This window comes from Aphelocoma coerulescens, chromosome 2 (assembly GCF_041296385.1).
Source record: "Aphelocoma coerulescens isolate FSJ_1873_10779 chromosome 2, UR_Acoe_1.0, whole genome shotgun sequence".
Lineage (NCBI taxonomy): Eukaryota > Metazoa > Chordata > Aves > Passeriformes > Corvidae > Aphelocoma > Aphelocoma coerulescens.
Window position 1 is genome coordinate 14628577 of NC_091015.1, and position 18114 is coordinate 14646690.

General features: G+C 44.1%; 1 protein-coding gene and 1 long non-coding RNA gene across 14 annotated transcripts in view; both read left to right on the forward strand.

Moving 5' to 3' along the window:
- Nucleotides 1-8400: 8400 nt before the first annotated feature.
- Nucleotides 8401-8919, forward strand: LOC138105618 (uncharacterized). The gene is made up of 3 exons (XR_011148573.1): nt 8401-8465; nt 8656-8708; nt 8859-8919. It is a non-coding gene; the product is annotated as an uncharacterized lncRNA (long non-coding RNA).
- Nucleotides 8920-15100: 6181 nt separating this feature from the next.
- The window catches only part of ARHGAP12 (Rho GTPase activating protein 12), a 75849-nt gene continuing 72835 nt past the window's right edge, over nt 15101-18114 (forward strand). For 8 of the 13 annotated variants that reach the window (XM_069006517.1, XM_069006519.1, XM_069006520.1 and 5 more), the window contains exons 1-2: nt 15106-15194; nt 16153-16268. The gene's annotated coding sequence lies outside the window, so the exon portion shown is untranslated. Of the gene's footprint in view, nt 15195-15772; nt 15829-16152; nt 16269-18114 lie in introns of those variants that run through there. The other 5 variants (XM_069006527.1, XM_069006528.1, XM_069006529.1 and 2 more) reach the window with 2 other exon arrangements.

Below are 18114 nucleotides of genomic sequence, written 5' to 3' on the forward strand. Positions count from 1 at the left end.
AGGGCTTCAATCTGATGTGTGAACAAAACTGCTCTGTGCCTGCCCCAGTGCCCATGGCATGGCGGTGCTGGGCTCTGAAACCACCGGGTGCTGCAGCTTGTCCCTGGGTGTCCTACCTCCAGTGTTGCACATCCAAAACGCCTGTCCAGGGTCTGAGGCACCTTTGCAATGACTCAGCTCACGTGTTGCCTGTCAAAAACATTTGCTGTTGCAAAAGACATCCTGGGCTGATGCCACCCTGTTTTGTCCTCTGTTCCTGTCAAATGCTTCCAGCATCACAGAGGCACTGTCAGATGTGTTTGGTTTGTGGACCCAAACTAGTATTTACCAGTATTTGGGTTTTCTCAATGGTGGTTAATGTTGGGGCGTTTTCCTGGTCACATCTGAACACAGGGAAAGGATGGACTGCCTGCCAGCAGGGGGACAAAGAAGTGATGTCCCCACTGAGGCTGAAATTTAAAATCACACTGCTTGTAATACCCTAAGGCATTTACTAAAGAGGGAGGTTGGTGCATGTGCTGACAGCACAGTGTCCCATGCCTGCCAGAGGGAGGAGAGGAATGGTGATCTCCTCAGCTTCCCCATTAGCACCACTCCCACTCTTTCTTAGTGATTTTTAGGAAGAAAACTTCGTTTTGCATCAAATGCCTCTGCCTCTATATCCCACACACTTCATGGCCTGCTACTGTTTTTCCTGCAGCATTTTGAACTAAATGCTGCTTTCAAACGTCCCCAAGCTCTCCTGGTACTGCTGGATCATCTTTTTCAGCCATCCACCCCTTAATGGTCCTCTTACAATATTAATGGTTCACACTTCTAATAATACGAGATTAATCTAACTCTGCATTTTTTTACATAGTAATTGTTATTAAATGTCTGAATCCTGATGAAATATTATCAAGGGCCTTCTGCCAGCTGCTACAGTTGTAAGGCCAGACCTACAGACCACTGATTTCTTTTGTTTTGTGGAAGCCGTACAGGACTGAAGAAGAACCACATATTATTTTTACTGTAGACTTTCCACAGGTCACTAAACTGACACCTACACTAATCAGACCACCATTATTATTCCGAACAGGGAGGCAGCCCCATCCCAGCATTATGAACTGGTTTGAGAAAATTACTGATTTTTTTTCAGTTCAGCAGCTGAACCAAAATGTTAATAAAAGAAACAAAGAAGCAATTACCAGAGTGAGCAGTATGTAAAATTTGCAGGTGTTTCTTTTAGCTAAAAAAAGCCTTGTCCACAAAAACCATTCCATCTGACCCACATTAAAACATTTTATTTCTTTACATTTATTAAAAAAAAAAAAAAAAAAAAGAAATAAAGGAGAGGTTCCATGCACAGATCTGTTCCTACACATTCAAGGTGCCAGCCAGCACCACACTGAGAAAACCTCCCTCAGAAAGCAGCTGTGCCTCCACTGTCCTGGGTGCATGACAAGGATCTCACACTGACCCAAAATGCTGCTGCTGTGTCCAACTGACCAACAAAAAATGTCTTGTGATCTCCTGAATAGCCAGGCAATCGCTGTTCCTTGGCTAAATGCTCCCTAATTAGGTGGGGATTCGTTTGGAGCAGATGTGAGTCTCTGATGCTTTGTGGGTGAGGGTTTTTCAGTGCAAACTGAAACGACCTCCAAGGGAGTGGGGCCAGGAGCATCCTGCAGTATCCTCTCTCTGTAGTGGGGAGAACTGTCACCCCCAATTAATCATGTTTTTGTTTGCTTGTTTGTTATTTTTCCCCCACAAATTTGGGTCAAATTTATGAACAGTTTTGGGATAACTGAATTACTTTTTAGGTAGAATTTGTAGTTTCCTTCTAAGAAACTGCTGGGATCTACCTCAGCAGATTATTACTATTAGCAGCTCTGAGGATCCTTTGGGCAGCTGGAGACCATGTAGAAGAGACAGACGTGAGACTAAACATTTTCCAAGCAAAGATATAATTAGGGATTAGAGAGACTGATCCTACTGCATAGTGTAATTAGGAGATTATGGTGTGGCATTGGCTGGCATTAGATTTGACAGAAAAATCTGTGCCCTGCTATATAAAACCTTACAGGTTTTGAAATGGAAACCTATTAACAAAAAATCTTCACTGTCTTATACCTGTGTTCTGCAGCAGCCTGGCTGCATGTTGAGGAGTGAAGGGAAACTTGTGTGATCTCCTGGGCAGAAGTCAAGAAACCCCTGACAAGAGGTGACCACAGCTCTGCCTGCTGCCTCCCCTTCCCTGCACAGAAACTGGTCCCAGCTGAGCCTCCTCTGGTGTCCGCAGCACCCCCTCAGCTGAGTCTTTCTTTGAGCACCTCCTGGGTGGCAGCACCATGGGACAGTGACTTGAGGAGCCCCTGTTTCTCCTCTGGCTTCTGGGCAGATTCCTGCTGGCATCTCCCCTAGGGTTTGGGAAGAGGCTTGAAGTGCACCTGCAGAACTCAGTAGGTGGGGCGAGTGAAGGCACCCTGTGGGCTGGTGGGCAGGGAGAGAGGGAGAAACTCACCTGAGCACAGCCCTGGTGTCGCAGCGCTCTGCGTCAGCCAAGCCAGCCCCTAAATCAAATGGGCAAAAAGAAAGTTGTGAGAACCAGCTACACGGATCATATTCCCTTATCTCCTACCCTAAAGCAGTTCTAAAATCAATAACTCAAAAAAATCCCTAAATTATACCTCTAAATGAACCACCAGCAGGATAGGCTTGGTGTGCTCTCAGTAAATTAATTCTTGCTAGAAGTCAATAAAACAGTCCAGTGAAGCATCCCCCAAAACAAGCAGTAAGACCAATTCAGCCATTCTGCTGTGGTATCTTTTATGCAGCCCAGAGACGTAGATTCCCTGGGGAGAAGAGGGAAATTGGGAACCATAGTGCCCCCCTGCAGCTCCAAGCACTGTGCCGTGGGTTTCTTTGTCACACACTACAGCTGCAGCACCAGGGCTGTCCAGTTCCCACAGCATCTTCTATCTTTTATGTAGTATTAATTCTTCAGCACAGGAGCCACCTTTTTAATGTGTTATATCTATTACTAGCTTTTCCTGGCAGTGTGGATTGTAAATGTGAACAACTCTGAGTACTCCACTTCCCTCATTATATTCTCCAGCACAGGAGTTGGATAATAAAATAATAACTTCATTTTATGGTCAATTAAGAGGAATAAATCTGGGGATGAAATACATGTGACAAATCCCCAGTGTGAGAAGGCCCTGCAGCCTCTGCAGATCGATTTTTTTGTTTATCAAAAATCAATGTATTGTAAAGTTTCAACAGCATTCACAAGAAGATCTTGACCAAATCAAAGGCTTTTCTTGCTTTGAGGAGCATGGATTTTAGCAAGGTCAGTTGCCTTTCTCTTGCTTTGCAATCACAGAATGAAAAATTGCAGAATTTACAGAACACGGAGAGTCATCAGCACATCATCTTGTCAGAGTATGATTTGTCTGGAGACAAGTGACTGTCAGATTTCCTCAGCCTAGGAAGTTAATCTGAACACTATCTGTCATCTAGTAATTGTGCTAAACTTCACAGCACTCACATCAAGCCAAATATTCAGGATACTAAAATGAAGATTAAACATGTGATTTTAAGTAAAAATTATTCCAGAGCAAGTGCTTGTATTTTCAAGTATTTTAAATTACTATTTTGAATTGTTTTGCAATTTTATCTCTCTTATGAACTAAATCTTTTTGATACACCATAGGCTTGTGTAGTAAATACAGTTGTTTCTCCTCTACATTGTATTTTCCTTGGTCAGGATTATTACCCACTGGAGTACCTTGCTTAGCCTTTTTGCTATCTGACAAGCTAATTGAAAAGTTACTTGATGCTGCAAATAAATAAGTAAAAGATTTAGAACTATAAAAAGTAATCTGTATGCTTCTATAAAAGCATCTCTCTGGGGAATACAAAATGACTGCAACATACAGTCAGGAATAAATGGTAACACAGCAAATCAGAGCTGCAATTTCATCTCCCATTTAGAGATTAATTAATTTTCCTTTGACAGTGATTGCAGCTGAGCTTCAGCATAGCTGAAGTTGAGCTTCACATCTGAAGGACGGGATGTCATCCAGAGGGACCTGGACAGGCTCAAGAAGTGGGGCTGTGGGAACCTCATGAGGTTTAGTAAGAACCAAGCTGGGTTGGGGCAACCCCAGGTCTCCTGTACAGGCTGGGGGATGAACAGATCGAGAGCAACCCTGCTGAGAGGAGCTTGGGGTGAATGAGAGTCTGGACATGCCCCAGCCATATGCCCTTGGAGCCCAGAAAGCCAACAGTGTCCTGGGCTGCATCCAGAGCACCATGGGCAGCAGGGGAGGGAGGGGATTCTGTCCCTCTGCTCTGTTCTGCTGAGACCTGTCTGGAGTGCTGGATCAGCTCTGGGTTTCCAGCACAGGAAGGACATCGACCTGCTGGAGCAAGTCCAGAGGAGGCCATCAAGATGATTACAGGGATGGAGCACCTTTCATATGACAAAAGGCTGGGAGAATTTGATTTGTTCAGTCTGGAAAAGAGAAGGTTTTGGGGTGGCCTAATTTCAGCCTTCCAGTACCTGAAGGGAATGCACGAGAAAGAGGGAGAGGGACTTTTTACAAGAGCATGTAGTGACAGGCTAAGGGGGAATGGATTCAAACTGAAATTTAGACTAGATCCTAGGAAGAAATTCTTTACCGTGAGGGTGATAAGGCACTGGAGCACATTTCCCAGAAAAGTTGTGGATGCCCCATCCCTGGGAGTGTTCCAGGCCAGGCTAGATGGAGCTCTGAGCAACCTGGTCCAGTGGAAAGTATTCCTGCCCATGGCAGGCAGTTGGAACTGGATGATCTTTAAGGTCCCTTATAAGGACATATAATAAAAAAGCATGAAAGCTTGTTCTAAAAGTGTTTGTTGACAGTCATCTGTACAAAGTACAGTAGACTTTTCCCCCCACATTTGGCCCAGCAGGACCATTAGGTCATTTGCCAGAAGCTGCAGAAATGGTCAGGAGCCCCTGAAATGGGAATTTCATTCCTCTTTCCGGAGTAGGGTTTTTTGTCTTTTGTAAGATGTTGAGGATCTTACTGTTCCTAAAATACTTGCTTGCTTAGGGGAATTTTAAATGCGAGCCTTCTCACTTGTGTTTATTTATTGAACCCTTGGGAGAAAGAAGTCTTCTTTTATATCTAACAAAATGCCCTGAAAAGATCTGTGTTTAAACCAGGCCTACTCACCTGCCTGACAGCCCAGTTCCGTGGAATAATCTTGTTGCTTGGGGTCCACCCAGAGCCCCGGGGGTAACTTGTTCCCCCAACACCCCCACAGATGTCGCTTGTACTGCAGTGAGCCCCAGGTCATCCACCCAATTTAAGGGGCCTGACCAAACTTGCGGGGACTGGGATGAGTTTCCCTGGCAGTGCCCCCTGGCTTTCCAGCAGATGGCAATAACCCATAATGGGTGAGTGGGACGAGCGAGGTCTGTGCAGGGCCGGCGCAGGAGTCCCCCCAGCAGCCCTGCAAATCCCTGCGGTGTGGAGAGAGGGAAAAGCAGGGAAGAGAGAGTAAGGCAATGAATAATAGATTACTAAAATCTAGCCAGCGAGAAAGTGCATACACAGGAGAGAGAAAGAGTGCATAATTCATCTATAATTGCTTGGGGGGGGGGGGGGGGGGGCGCGGATTTTAAATAAAGAAGAGAGCTGGGTTGTACATTCCCTTTGTTTCTCTTTTGAATTTTCCAGCAGTGTAAATGTGTTTTTATTCACCTGCCTTGTCCTTAGGGCTCAAAGGTGACCCAGCTACCATCCTGCCATCTGTCAGGTGATGGGGCTGGTCACACATGAGATGCCAAGGTGTGACTGAAGCATGACCTAAAAATGACTGTAGCCTGTAATACTGCAGGCCTAAAGTAGTGAGTGTTGAGGATACACCTTTAAAAGGGCCGGGACAAAATACTGATACCATCTTGTCAATGGCTATTTCACAGCTCCTGAAAATACCCTGAAGGAATTTCTATCTTGTGATTCATGGTTAATCATCCTGCTCACTTTGCAAGCCATAAAATTTTGTGAGGTTGACTTTTGTCACAGAATATGAAAACCTTTTTAACCTTCTGCAGAATGAACAATGGAGCACAGGTTGGCTAAACTTGGAGTCTGTAAAGGATGTTTCCTTGGGAATTGAGTATGTTTGTGTCTGAAAGTGATGATACTATGTGATAACTTACACCCTGCATTTGTTAAGATTAAACACCACGAAATTCTTATTTGTGTTACAGAAAGTTACATAAATATAGGCCCATGGTCTCAGCTCAGAGTTCTGTTTGTGCCAATATCCTACCTCTGAAAGTCAAAAAAATTAAGCTCTTCTGGAGGAATAGCAAATGAGACAACATGCCCTGGTTTCCTAATCACTGCGGGAAGGGATAAAAGGCTGGTCTCTGCTGCAAAGCCTGAGCATTTGTGACTGCTGCTGTTCCAGGGCTACCTGCCTTAAGTGCCTTTTGTTTTCTCATCTTGCTACAAGACTTTGGCAATAAGTTCCATGTTCTAGCTTGTGTGAAAACCTTTCTCAGTTTCTGCTTTGTAGCATTTCAGTATCACTGGATGTTCCCTCCTTTTTTCTTTTCTTTTTGTGAAAAAATGCACTTAGAAACTTTTGATCTGAGTTGTCCTTTCCATGATGATATATTTTATTTCAGAGTTTCCTGGTACTGATCTCTTCCAAAGATGAATGTTTTCAGTGTCTTAAAAAAAAGGGCACAATAAAGTGGGAAGAAAGGGTAATGCCTGCTCAGAAAACATGCAGGAAAGTACAGAGCTACTCAGAAGAGAAGGCAACGCTTCAGTTTTTATGTCTCCCCTGTCCTCTTTCACGAAGCAAATGCAAAGGACTGAAGAAGGTAATTGTTTTGGGTGGGTATCTGATTGCAGGAGCAATAGCTGAAGACCTATAACTGTTAGAAATTAGTAACTGTTTATTATTTCTGCATTGCTGTATCAGCAGGCCTGTTTTAACTTCTGCTGTTGTGGCAGCCTCTCAGCCTCCAAAACAATAACCTGTTTCACACTTATTGCTGAATTATGGTGTGTCCAGCACCTAACAAAACACTCAACTTGTGGCATGCACAGAGTACCTGGTCCAGATTACCAGCTCTGCGTTTCTGTTACTATCCTGCTAAGATGGAGCTGATGCAGTGAATGCCAGATGGACTGGCACAGAAAACTGCACTTCGAGAGACTTGCTCAGAAGTAATTGTCCTGCCCTTTATTTTCTGAGAGACGACTGTAGATACTGTGGTTCTTTTAAGGATAACTTGTGATTATTAATGCACAAAACAATTTCCATTAAACAGAAGTGGAAATGGGTGATATATTTCCCAGTGAATAGTAAATTAATAACAAATTTGGCTTCAGTCATTCAAAAAATTCAGATTTGATCTGAATTCATTTGAACGACGCTGCCTAGGGAGAGCAAAGGAAAAGCGGTGTCATTTATTCCCATCACAGAGCTGGGGGAGGGGGACGCTTCTCTTTGAACCTTCACACTTGCCATGAAAAACACAGGTTCAGTATCTGCTTGAGGGGATTTAAGCCCCCTCTACCAACTCTTTCTCAGTCCTTCATCGCCAACAGCCACACCATTTAGTATTCTGGGGTGCCTGCAATCCTGTTGCTGCTGTTCCACTTAGCATTAATAATTAAATCCTCACTGCAGAGGGACTGAGCTTCAGATATCTTCTATCCTCGAGGAGTGCTCCAGGTTGAGAAGCATTCACACCCTTTGTTTAAATGACTGCTCATATATTTTCCATACATCAAAACTGTGGCAGTCGGAGGGACCAAAGGTGGCCCATTTAGAGTGACTCTTGTGGTTAGGAGGCTAATCTGCAAGACATTATAAACATTATTTTAAACCCAGTTTCTGCTTCATTTGAACTAAACTACAAGGTCTTTGTTTTGCTATAAAAACTTTCACATTTAAATTTGTTTTGACCCTGGTCAGGGCCTGGATTTAATTTTGTTCTCCCTCCCCCCCACCTTGCTTTTTTTGTCTCGGCAGGAAGCCCGAGAACTCTCCCTCCCTTTTCATTAATTGCAAACATAATGCTAACAAAACTCTGAGCCAGTGAACACCTCTCACTTGGCTTTGGAGTTTATTCATCCCTAAGGTAGAGCTATTATTTCATAATTGGAAGCACCTTCTAGGGACTCTTTTATCAGTAGTTTAATAGATACTTACAGCTCTGCCACTACTTCCCTGTGATTCTGCCTTGGTGTTAACAGCTTTTATCTCGGCTCAGCTGTTTGCACTTGCTCTGGGGCTCCTCCCTTCCAGGACATAGTTTCATCCTGACCGAAACCAGACCAGCATCCTACACAGCATCACTGTCATTGGGGCAGACAGGTGCTCACCATATTTCTTCCCACTCTGCAGGAAGAGATCATGATCTCAGTTATGTAAAACAGCGGATGGAGTGAACATATTATGTACTGGTAAAGTCATGACCTAGTATGCTCAAGGCTTCTAGACTTTCTAATTAGGGACTAAGCTAATTAGAATTGGCTAAAATGCCCATATAGTGCATTTTTTATTTCATGGGCTTCAAAAGAGATATAAGCCTCTAAAAGGTTTAGCATTTATTAAATTGTAACCTGACTTTTCAAATGAAGTCTGTGATTACAGGAATCAGCAATTTTTATGAGAGTTTGGGGATTGCCTCAATGACTTCGATAAGGGTAAGATATTTTCATGAACATTTTAGGGCGTGCCAGCTCAGTGGATGTCTAAGGCTGGGGGAAAAGGCATTAGACCACAGCTATGGCAGAGAGGTGCAATGCAGTGTCACAGCCAACACAACCTTTGATTTCTCCCTTTCTTTATCACAGAGCAACTGTAATGGTCAAACCTTGATCTACCTGAAACATTGCAGGGGATCATTCACACCAGCTTGGGATGTAAAACTACTCTAGCTGAGCCAAAATACAAAAAAATTCCATTCTTTCTAATGAAACTTCTATTTTACTATTTGAAAACCACATGAGAACAACAAAGACCCACCCAATCCCCTTTTATCACTTTCTCCCATGGTTTCCTCTCTAGTGAAAAGCTGGAATGACTCATTTCTGGCTAGAAGCAGGTGAGACAGCAGAACTAACGGCAGCGTTGACTGTGACTGTGTCACCGATGGCATTATTGCTAGGCCAGCCTTCGAGCAATGAAATACTTTATAAGGGTTTCTGTTCACATTTCAATGGAAAGAGGAAGGAAAACCAGCAGAGAAACTTGTAGGAAAGCAAACATAAGACAAAATGTGGACTTGGATTCCTTAAGATATCTCTATTTGAAGGAGTGACGGGATTGGAAAGGGTTCGGGCCCTGAACTCCAGTGACTCCTTGGGAATGGCTATGGTATACTGAAATTACTAAGAACTCTGAGCCAGCACATAGTTTCCTTCATACCAGCCCACTCAGGGACTTGAAATAACTATTTTTTGTCAGAACCAAAACACAGAAATGAAAGATAGAAACACAGCTTGTCATGGAAATGTCGTGACCTTCTACCTGACTCTTTCTGCAGTAGCTATTGGCACAGGAGGATTGTTTTTTTCTTTTATGAAGCAGAATGCAATACAGAAGAGTTGGTGCAGGGGCTATGATGGAACAGAGGAACTGGAGAAGGAAGAATAAAAGGTGGCATATGTGCTAGTCAATTTAACATAGTCACAGGTCTTGGAACTTGATCATCCATATTGTGAAAGCAGTCCTCCCTGTGGCTTTGGTGAAAGGCTAGCTTGCCATCTCCCACTGCAATGGGACCATTCCCAGCCAAGCTTTAGACTGTGATTTGCAAGAATGTTTATTCAGTTGAATATCACAGTTACCAGATTAAGTATTTTTCTGAGTCACTGGGATCCATAGAGTGAAACCTCTTCCATCAGGATTGCTCTCTAGTTCAGTTTTCCTCAAGACCACCCCCATGGTGACCAGGCAATACCTTTAAGAGAAAAGATCATGCTTACATAACAAAAGAATTCAGAGAAAATCTGAAATAAAACATGTGTGTCTATTTCTTGTATGACTGATTTCAGGCAGCTGAAAATTAAAATCTAGGTCACTCATTTTTTTCTCATGAATTTGTTGAATTCTTTATGAACATTTTGGCATTCACCATTTCCAGGGGCAGTGATTTCCACTAAGTACAGGAACAGAGGGCAATTGATCTGATCACATATGGGCACCTGCTTTACGATGAGATGCATCAGTTTCCAAACTCCTTTGATTGCAATAAATAGACATCTATCTTTGATGTAGATACACACTAATAGACACCCCAAAAAACCTTGGGCAGGATGAACCTCTCCCCTGACTTTTAGCTATGCTTGTTAAGCAGAGATGAAACCCATCCAGTCTATAAGTTTCTGCTGTTCCTCAGAAAAAAACACCCAGTATTAACCAGACAACCTCACATAACTTCACTTTGGCTGTCCACTGGGAACTGTGCTGGACCTTGAGGAGCCTTTGTGGTTGCATGGGACTAGCAATGTGCAGTTTGAGTTGGAGCTTCCAGTTTCAGAACACCCACCAGTGACTGGGTTGTTTACCAAGTCATGCCAGGCCCTTGCACTGAAGTAAATTCTGAACTTGTGTGATTTGAGGAACCAGAAACTCCCTTGAGAATCTTCCCTAAGCCTGAATTTGATGCAATATAATAAAATGAACTTCCACATAAGTAAAACATTTAACGCACTAAGTTTTATTTAATTCTTTTTTGCAAAACAATGTAGTATCTTTATTTCGATACTGTTTATCAGTGGTTGATAAACAACCCTTCCTTTTCATTAGGCAACACATAAGGTACTTAGGAATTAAAGACACTGATGAAGGGCTATCCTTAATTCTCCAAGGTATAAACGGACATTTACATTGTGCCTTTGAATATGAGCATTTTTCATTATAGATTCATAAAAATATGTATTACTATTTTAAGGATCAAACCATGGTGAGATCAAGACATGACTAGCTGTGCAGAGATGAATAAGATTTAGCTTAGGCAAAGGTCTTAAGTCAAGGTAGCACAAAGAAATGTCCGCCTTCACCCACTGTAAGCTTTAGCTATTCAGTCAGAAAATTATTCATTATTTTTCTCCACTTTTAATTCCGTGCTGTGAGTCAGAGGTATATTTTCGTGCTGCAAACAGAAGTGATACAGTTTGGAATACTGTGCTCGAGAAGAGAAAAGCGATAAACAGTTTAACTTCACAGGTAAGTGGGAGCCGGGTCTTGGCAAGAGCAGAATCAAAGGATCAGTTTGACCAAAACAAATCTCACTTTGTTCTTTAGTAAGGCTGACAATTATAGTTGCAAAAAAGTGTCCTTTACTTGCAGACTGAGACTGCAAATACAACTGCAAATACAAACAATAGTATGTTTGAATTTTTGTTACAGCTTCCACTGGTTGCTCTGAGAGAGTTGTGAATACTGAAGATAATGATGATGTGGCTAACAAACAGAGCAAAGTAAAAAAGCATGTGTTGGCCACTGTCCACTCTGCCTAATACGATTTGCAAAAATAATCTGCTGGCAAAATGGAAAAATTTTACAAATTCCTTGCTGATTTTTCACAGTAAAACAAATAATCTTCTCTGAACTGTGGATAAAAGTTCCTCCTTAAGGCAGAAAATTCCTTTGTAGTGTCATGGTGAAAAAAGCTCTTTACTGAACTCGTGAGAAGTCTGGGTTCCTTTTTCTATATTCTTTACTTTAGTTGTTCCCTTTTAAATTGATTTTACTTATAATGCACAATTATATAAATAAAAATGGTTCATCTATTAGTTGAGTCAGGAGATGGGGAGTAAATTGACAAGTCCGTGCAAAAAGCCCACAGCATCTGCACTTTGTGAAAAAGTGCTTTTGTAGTACAGAGGAAGAACACACAGAAGGAATTGATTCTATGTCTATGTGTAGGTGGTAAGAGTATTTTTAGATAGAGGTGAGAGGCTGGAAGCTGTCAAAAACCTGAGTAGGAGCAGAGTACACAGAAGGTACCCCAGGTAATGTGTTCTATATCAGGCAAGTTGAACCATTTTACAAAATACATTTTTAAGTAGTATTAGAAGTAAAATAAAAATATATTCTATTTATATAAAAATTATTTGCTGAAATAAGTGCATTTGTCTAAATTCAGAACAGTTTCTCTAGAGCATATCACTGCTGAGGTTATAAGACCAAAAAGAGAAAAGGTCTCTAAAAAGGAGTGAAAACTCGAGGAAAGAGCAAAATGAGCAAGGTGGATGTTTGCAGGATCTGCCTGTTAGATGTGACAAAGCTTTTTGTATTTGTCTTCTTGGTCATTTCCGAAAGAAAGAATCAACACAGTTCATAATGAGATTATGTTTGGTAAGGAGGGGTGGCAAACAATGAATAAACAACCCAGATTTAATACCGATCACGTTTTCAGCAGCACATTTCTGCTGGTTACCTAACACCAGTTCTGGCACTATGAGTAACAGGATGGCAGCAGCCACTCTCAGATACGCATTTCTAATTAATTAAAACATGACACATATCTAGAATTACTGTGACTGAGGCATAAAATAATGGACAGCTGAACTTGCAGAGATTTGAAATAGACTCAGAAGAAAAAAAATAGAAAAGAAGTAAAGTGGGAATTTGCTCTTCAAAATTAATAGGCTCTGCTTTTCATACATACAACGCTAGTACTTGAGACCTTTGAATCTGAGGAGACAAAGCAACATTTCTATGTCTAATTCAAACACCCAAAATGGATTTTTCCAAGACTGGATTTTCAGAACTATGAAGCTTGTTTCCTATGGATTTTTGTTTTATCACAGATAGTAACTATCATATTTTCTCCACAATTGCAGCATTTATAATGTCACTTTCTTATGTGGATGTTTCTCTGCCTCTACATGGCTGACTGCTTCCACAGACCTTGTGGGAGGCTAACTACCTTTAGGGAACTCCCTTTTGGCAAACACAGTTAAATTTGGACAAAGGTTTTGAAGGTTTGGTGTAATAGTTCAAACACTGACATTTCATAAGGAATCAGTTTACAAAGAGAGAGATTGATGTCATGTGCAAGGAATGATACAGAACAGTCAGAACACAATAGATATATTAATTGAGTCCTGTACTTTCTACCATAGCTTGCATGTACTACATAAAGCGATTGTTGTTGGCAGTTCTTTCAATCTGAGATTTGTGACGTCCGTACATGTACTGGATGTTTCCAAATAATATATACATGTAGTCCCATGTGAGATATGAGTATGGCAGCATTCCTACATCTCTGGGAAAAACAAGTCATGGTGACTAAAGGTTGTGAACTTCAGCTCTTTCTACTCCAGTGAAATGACAGAGAAATCCTTCACAGGCAGAATATGCAACAGATACTAAAATTGGAACTTGGGCTGGACAGTTTATTTGTAATGTGGAATCTTTCACGACTGCACTTGGGCAGGGACTCCAAATTACATATCTTCTGGCACCTTCAGCTCTATTATGCCTGTTGATCTTATGTGGGACCATTGGTTCAACACTGACTCAGAGGGAAGAGTGCCTCAGACTGAATCACTAATGCCATATCCTGCAGCACTCTAGTGAAGCCTTGGCAGTAAGGAAGGATAATTACAATGTGGTTACTATGACTGATTTTTAAGATGCTTTTATATATACCTCAGGCATGTCAGCAGGTAAAATGCAGTCAGCTTGTTCAGAAATACCTTAGTGTCCCAAGTATATTATTTTTTACTACAAAACTGGGCATACAGATAGAATCCTTCTAGACACACATACAAGAATTACTCTATATCTTTTTCATGAATGTGTAATTTACAGAAGAGTAAGTGGGAATAAAAAACTACTGTTCTTTTACACATTTCTTTTGCCTTTTAATGATAAATAATGGACGTCTATACATAACATGTTATTTCCCTCACAATAGAAATGCTGGTGTCTAGTCTGTTTTTCCAGACCCTGTGAATAACTGCTGAACGAGTGGGTGTGACAGTGTTATCAGCCTTACAACACCAACAGAATTTTAATAATTATTTTTTTGTGAACAGACAGCCCAAAGTCAAATGGTCCTTGGTGTCAAGGGGACATTCTCTCAAGTATTTGGGCAAGAGAAGAAAAAGCTTTAAGGTATACGCAGTGTTTTCTACTTGTCTTGCATGTTTGTTGCATAACACATATGAGATTTCAAGGAAATATCAATATTGGAAGTTCAAGATGGATTGCAATTCCATATGAAAATATGTCCCCATGTTCAATTATGCCTATTGATGTTCTTATCTTTTCCTCAATTAAAGTCTGTTTCCCTCTCTCTCTCTTGCTGGCACTTCTCAGGTCTTTTCCCATTGCTTTTCCTTCCCTCAGCAAACCTGTTCTTTCCACCTTTTGATGGTTTTACTGTCTCCTTCCTTCTTCCATGTGTTAAAATAGTCAAAGAAGAAGTTAGACCAGCATTACTCTTCATTAGATTAATAGAGTGCAGACAGTTTACACATCTCCGTGCCATAGTTTCAGGAGGTTTGCAGATTCATTCAGATACTGCTCTATCAGTTACAGTCGGTTCATGCGTTCAAGGTTATCTTTGCAACCAAGAGAACTAGATACCAGCTGTTCAAAGAGAAAGATAAGATTAGTTACAATTTGAAAACGTCATGAAGGCCACCTAAATATTTTCAAACAATGTTTGAAAACTTTTTAAAATATAGTAAGAGATACCAAGCAAGTTAACTCGAAATAAATGTCAAGGACTAATTCTTATTATTTCTCTTTGGGCAGCTATTTAAAAAACGTAGTTTCTTCAGGTGTCATCTATTAAACAGTCAGACGGATCCCTGTTTGCAGCGAGGAGGGTGTGTGGTTTTTGTTTTCCCTCTGTTCGTTTCATCAGGGACAGAAAGGTCTGGGTATTTCACACGACCACGTCAGTTAGAAGCTGATGGGAGCCGCAGCGGAGCGCTTTAGCAGCCCACGGTGAGACGCACAGCAGGACGGACGGACCGGCCGGTGCGATCGCCAATTCCTCACGGGGGCCGGGCGGTCCCGGGCACCGCCCCCGCCCCACCCCCGCCCGGGCCCGCCCCGGCACGTGACCCGCGGTGACGCCGCCGTGCCCCGGAGCCGACACTCGCCGGGGCCACGGCGGGAGCGGAGCGGGAGCCGCCGCAGCCGGAGCGGGGCCCGGGCGGCAGGTGGGTGGCTGCGCCGCGCCCCTCGGCCCGCCGGGGAGGGGAGGGCGCGGGCGGGGAGGAGCGCGGCGCTGCCGCCGGGACGATCGGGCAGGGCTGGGTGGTCCCGCGGGGGCACGTCCGCGCCCGGACCGGCGCACGGGGCCGCAGCCCCCCGGCGCCGCCCTCCCTCCTCCCGCTCCCCGGGCGCCTCACGGAGCGCCCCCCGCGCCCGCTGGGGGCCCGGGCGGCGCCGCCCCGCGCTGCCCCCGGTGGCGGCGGCGGCTCCGTTCCTCGGGCGGCGCCGGGAGCGCCGAGTTGGCGGCGCCGGGAGGCAGCTCCGCACCTGGGCGCTGCCGCGGGCCTCGCTGCCGGGGGCGGTGGGGCAGGGCCGCCCGCGCTGCCGTGTGCGAGCGGCGCCCGCTCACCTGCGGGAAACAAAGGGAGGCAGCGGCGGCCCCGCCGCCCTTCCCGGGCGCCCCCGCCGGGCCGGCGGGGTCTGGCGCCCTTGTGTGAACTTGAGCGCGGCAACTCGGGGTGGCTGGGCCGGGTGGGTCGGGGTGGCCGTGCCGCGCTATTTATAGGCGGCCCTCGCAGTCAACAACTCAACAAAAGCCCGCACCGAGGAGCGAGCGGGGCTGGGAGCTCGCTCGCCGAGGTGCGGGGGGGTTGGAGGGGGGGGGCTGCAGCGCCGCTGAAAAGTTGTCCTGACACTTGTTTAAAATGCATCGCTTATTCAGTGCACTGAGTCACGGGCAATTATTAAATGGTTGGTTATTATGCCTCTAGCGTTTAAAGATGTTTGAGCTCCGGGTAGGTAGTTTACTTGAAAGTAGTGCTCGATTTCTAACTGTGTTAGTAATCTTTGAGGAAATAGTGAAAGGCTAAGCTTGTTTTCATACAGCTTCTGAGTTGTCTGTGTTTCGGTTATATATGTTGTTTCCATTTGCCTCTGTCTGTATGCAACTTTTGCATGCTCTAGATGCAGTCTTTGCAGAGGGTGGCTCTTACAGGCGTCGGTGAGGACTGGTCTGCATGAAAATACTGGCTGAGGAGTCAGGTGTGCTGGACAAGCAGTGGTGCCCCTTGGGAAGAAAGGTATGAATAGGATTAAGTCTTACAAGGGACCAGTCTCCCAGGCAGTGGTCATGCAGATACAGCCTGAACTTGTAAGAAAACTGCTCAGGGAGAAGCAGAATCATGAAATCTGTTGAGGTGTAGTCAGGCTATCTCATCTGGCCTGAACTGTTAAGAATTTATCTTAATTTAGCCTTCATAATTGAGTTTATTTCTGTATCAGCACTGCAGAAGGGCTCGTTTCAGTAGTGGGTGAAGTTTGATGCTGAAAATGGAAAAAGATTACACAAGTCAACTGCTGCTGTTTTGTAGGACACTGTGAACAAGGTGACACAAAGAAATTTAAGGCAATCCATTAATACTCAGTGGCATTTTTAACAGCTTATCATCTGCTTGTATTAGAAAATAAGTAACAATTCCCTATCCCCAGTAAGGATTTTTTCTTTTTTCCTAGAGGAAAATAAAATAAACAGCAAAAAGTGTTTTAGGTTATTTCCCAAGTCTCAGTTACCTGATTCTGGAAGATGAGAAGTAAATGATCTGTGCCTAATAATTCCAAAAGAGAGGGTGGGGGGGGGGGATCTTGAGTTCTAGGATAATACTGAAGGTAGGGGTGATCATATCTCATACAATACATGAGCATACTAGATGTGTATCATATATGATCATATTTATGATTCTGTGTCTTAGAACCATGCATCTCAAGCGTTTGCATGTACTTCAGAATGAATCGAGAGAGCATCATTCTGTAGTTAAGACCGGGTGCTGTAAGGAGGTGAGGGTGCAGCTGCAGGGTTTAGGTTGCTGTAGGAAAGGCTTAGCTCTGAGCACACCTACAGCTCTCCGAACCCTGCCTGTCTGAGGGTGACTGGAGCTGTCACATCGGGTCGAGATAAAAACCGTCTCGTTTTGTGGGGACGCACATAAAATCTAGCTAGAGGCAAGTGTTGGCATGCCGAAGCCCTGGTGCTGCGTGTGCATCCGCTCGTGGCGAGAGCCCCCCGGAGCCCTGGGTACGGAGCGGGCGGTGCCGGCCCGGTGCCGGCAGGAGCCGAGCGGGCGGTGCCGGCGCGGGCAGGGGCGCGCCCGCGGGCGGAGGGGTGGGGGAGGAGCTGACCTCTGCGAACACCCAGGATTGCCAGCCTTACTCAGCTGGCTGAGTAAGAGATGGGAACGGTTCCATCGGCAGCCGGAGTCCGGAGGGATCTCTCTGCCCGGGCGTCGAGTGAAAGCCCTGCTCGCCTGTCTCCCACCGGCTACCGCACCCGGTGCCGTGCCTGTCATCGCCAGGCTCTGCTCCCGTGGGACAGCGTGACGGCTCCGTGAAATGGTGGTTTGTGTGTCCACGTGGGGATGTGACCCACCTTAGATGAATTGCCCAGTACCAATTGGGGTTTTCTTCACCAGGAGAAAAGTGAGGCCTGAGTCTGTTTTTTGGTGTTCATGAATAAGTTTTCTTGGTAAGGCTATTTGCTATTAATCTCTTCATCAGATATTGAGACTTTATTTAAGGTATGAAAGCTTACAGATGTTCTCTGTGGAAGTAAATGATTTTTCATACTTCTCATCCTCTAATTAGGTTAATTCAACCTTCTTTACCAATGTGGGTGCCATCCAGCATGAGAGGTAAATGGTAAGGAATAAAAAATACCATGAGGTTACAAGGACTGACCAGCCATATCACTTCAGTTGTTGACTAGTAGCACAATGAAGTCAGTAGTCTTAAGTGTCAATATTGTGCATTCACACCTGCATTGTTGTAGGCCCCTCACAGCAGAGGTTTGACCAAGGCTCCCTTGGCTCTTTAAACTGTGTTATATGAGACAACTTCATGAAAGGGCATTAGAATTAGCTGTGCCCTGGGCTG